At 39.0% G+C, this 3569-nt stretch overlaps 1 non-coding gene across 1 annotated transcript; it reads right to left on the reverse strand.

The window, feature by feature from the left end:
* Positions 1 to 2153: 2153 nt before the first annotated feature.
* On the reverse strand, positions 2154 to 2235 carry trnas-cga (transfer RNA serine (anticodon CGA)). The gene has a single exon. It is a non-coding gene; the product is annotated as a tRNA-Ser (tRNA).
* Positions 2236 to 3569: the final 1334 nt, after the last annotated feature.

Consider the following 3569-nt stretch of genomic DNA (forward strand, 5'->3'; position numbering starts at 1 on the left):
GTGGGATATATGAAATCCACAGATAATGAGGTGTGGTTAAATATGAGGAGAATGCATGATCAAAAACATGCAGAAAATAGTAACGTAAACCAAAAGAACATTTAGTAAATTGCAATTAAATTAGTCAGCAGTCACCACCAGGCCTCTATACTGTATTGTAACTGCAGCACTTTCATTGCATCAGTCACATGACCAACAATATCCAATCCAAAGCCACTTTCAGAAAATCCAAAAATACAGCTACACTGTCTTACCAAGTATAGTTTTTTTTTTTTTTTTAGCTTGTTTTTGAGAAGCTGTGCTGCCCTCCCACGGATAAACGGGGTACAGATAAATGAGGTTAAACGGTATATACAGTAGCCTCCGGAATTATTACTACACTTGATACAATGTAACTGAAAGTTGGTTTAGCAACAAAACAAAAGTAGTAGTGTGTGCAGAGAAATTAAAGGCAACCGCAGGACAAATAATAAATACATTTTAAAAAGCCTGTATACATGTTTAGTTATGGTTTTGCATTTAAATGGTTTAAAGAACAAACAAATTAAAAGGCATTCAGAGGACTCCAGAAATACACACCCCAACACGAACATTGGTTTGCCCCGCGGTCTGCACTATTATCAGCGATGTGTCTGCAACACAAGCCGCTGGTAGATTACAAAAACCATCAATTAAACTTAGGCTAGGTAGTAGTTATCTTAGTATGTTTTTATTCTCTATTAATTAAATTATATTCATTGAAAAAGGCAAGAGAGAACCAGATTGTTATTTTTCATTGTTTTGGTTTATTATAATATAGCAGGCTAATGTTCCTATTGAATAGGCTGCAATATTTTTTTTTTCATTAAAAAGTTGTCGTTGTTCTTTGTTGAAATGAATGTTCATCTTTCATATTCTGTTGTGTACTACTCATTTAATTAAACCAAGTAGTGTAAGAAGTTGCTTGTGGCGTTCATGACGTTTTTCAAATCAAGTAAGCTTATTTGTGTAGAAAACATGGTCTGTAAATCTGCAGGAAGGCTTTGTGAAATCACTGCTTCTCAGACACATGGTCTGTAAATCTGCAGGAAGGCTTTGTGAAATCACTGCTTCTCAGACACATGGTCTGTAAATCTGCAGGAAGGCTTTGTGAAATCACTGCTTCTCAGACACATGGTCTGTAAATCTGCAGGAAGGCTTTGTGAAATCACTGCTTCTCAGACACATGGTCTGTAAATCTGCAGGAAGGCTTTGTGAAATCACTGCTTCTCAGACACATGGTCTGTAAATCTGCAGGAAGGCTTTGTGAAATCACTGCTTCTCAGACACATGGTCTGTAAATCTGCAGGGAGGCTTTGTGAAATCACTGCTTCTCAGACACATGGTCTGTAAATCTGCAGGAAGGCTTTGTGAAATCACTGCTTCTCAGACACATGGTCTGTAAATCTGCAGGAAGGCTTTGTGAAATCACTGCTTCTCAGACACATGACTGCTGACTAGATCACACGGCACGGAGACAAAGACCTGCATCTTGGCTTTACTTTTTGGAACAGTCGAGGACAAATCTATCAAATATACAGCATTGGCTCGCCAGTGTTTATAGAAGCCAGACAGCGCCCTCTAGTGTCGCTTTGGGCGAGGTTTCTTTTTGTTTGACAAGCACGGCGCTGGTGCTCACCCGCAGGCTGAGATGTTGTTATGCAATTGCTCACATATAAAAGTTTACCACAGTAAATTTGCACAGTCATTCTGCAGTTTGCTCATGGTTTAACTGTGCGTTTACCATAGTTTATTATGTTTTGTAATAGACTGACCATACTTCTCAGGGCTTTACAATGCTACCTATGCGTTATGCCTTTAGTATGATTTACAAGGACATTACTATCACATCATCATCATCATCATCGTCATCATCATAATATCTGTATCCGTAATGTGACGGGTAACCCTGCTGAAACACACTCCGCGTCTCCCTCACTTCAGAGCAGCGGTACAATGGGGAGAGCGACGATAAATGTGGGTGAGCCAGCAGCAAACCGGAACTGTCTTCCACAGTGAAAGATCTGTCCGCCAGAATATAATTTATAAATGCGCTCTAGTGCTTTGAGGATATTACAAAAAATAATGTACGATGTGTATGATTTATTTCTTTATGAAAACAAAAAAACACAGGCCGTCACGAACAGGATTCGAACCTGTGCGGGGAAACCCCATTGGATTTCGAGTCCAACGCCTTAACCACTCGGCCACCGTGACTGGCAGGGAAAAAAACTGTGCGGCGCCCACATGAAAGCATTTCAAAACAGATTTCCGGCTGCCTAAAACGGTAAATTTACAGTAGAAGAAACTTACATTTCAGCCTGTTTAACGTGTTTATCTTCGTTTTGAATTGATAATTGTATAGGAACGCTGAACAACAAAAAGCCTGGAGAAAACGAAATATCTTTTAAAACCTGTTATTGTCAAATTCAAAAACCTACCGTTCACCAATGTGGTGTTATAAAGTGGTACCTCGTCATAATGTGGTAGTGTACAAAAACGTGACCATGTGATGTCAGAAAGTGATACGCAGTCACATATTCGCATACTATTTTCTTAATGGTTTGAAAAATATGATGAATTCATTAAAAAAAAAATCGAAAAAGACCTAAAACAGCATAATGTACAAGATTTGAATTGGCGCTTCCCTGCTTTCTTACCATAAGTTGTTTATGCCTACGCGAGCAAGCGCGGTGCGGTGCGTACCACTTTTTACCGCGTACCTGAAAATAACACGACACCGGTGTTTCTGCAGGTCTGTACAGGAAGCTGCCCGGTATGTGTTGTGCTCTTTGGTTTCGATTCTAAACATCTTTCCAAGAGGGGCGCTCTTCATCAAGGAACGCCAGCAGCTATTCTAAACTAACTAAACAGTAAATTGAGCTCTTGCTGAAAATGAGGAGTAACAGTTAATATATTTCGATACTACAAACATATTGAGAATTAAAAGCTTTCAGAGAAAAAGCGGCCCCCCTTTTTGTCGGAATTGCACATTATCCAAACAATGCAATGTTGTGATACAAATAAAATCCAACTAATATCCCCGTGCAGCGCTGCGAGTATTATTATTAAGTATGGATTACAGCTCTGGGTGTATTAATGAAGCGACTCGCAGCGATAGTGAGATATGTTATTTGTAAATGATATATTTAATGCAATGTTTAAAAGTTATATTTTTTGGAATGCAATGCTGTATGAATCTCATATGGGGTGTCTATCCTGTCACGTTCATTTAGATAACTGCACTTCTGCATGAGCTCGTCATCTTAATGTACGATACAACGCAGCCGGCGATGCGTTTCCTATACCGTGTACGCAGCAGTGTGTATAGATAAGAAGATATTTCAAGGATATTGTTGCATTTTGTATCCACACTACAATAAGCTGGGTCGTTATATTTACTGAAGGTACATGTTGAGAGTTTTAATAACACTAAAGCACATGTTGGAATGTTTTGAAGTGGAATAACAGATAAACACGTATCTGTATTTTATAGTATTATTTTATGGTATTTTATAGTGCACTGAGCTTGTGTGCGCGGGTCCCCGTGT

This window comes from Acipenser ruthenus, chromosome 45, assembly GCF_902713425.1.
Source record: "Acipenser ruthenus chromosome 45, fAciRut3.2 maternal haplotype, whole genome shotgun sequence".
Classification (NCBI taxonomy): domain Eukaryota; kingdom Metazoa; phylum Chordata; class Actinopteri; order Acipenseriformes; family Acipenseridae; genus Acipenser; species Acipenser ruthenus.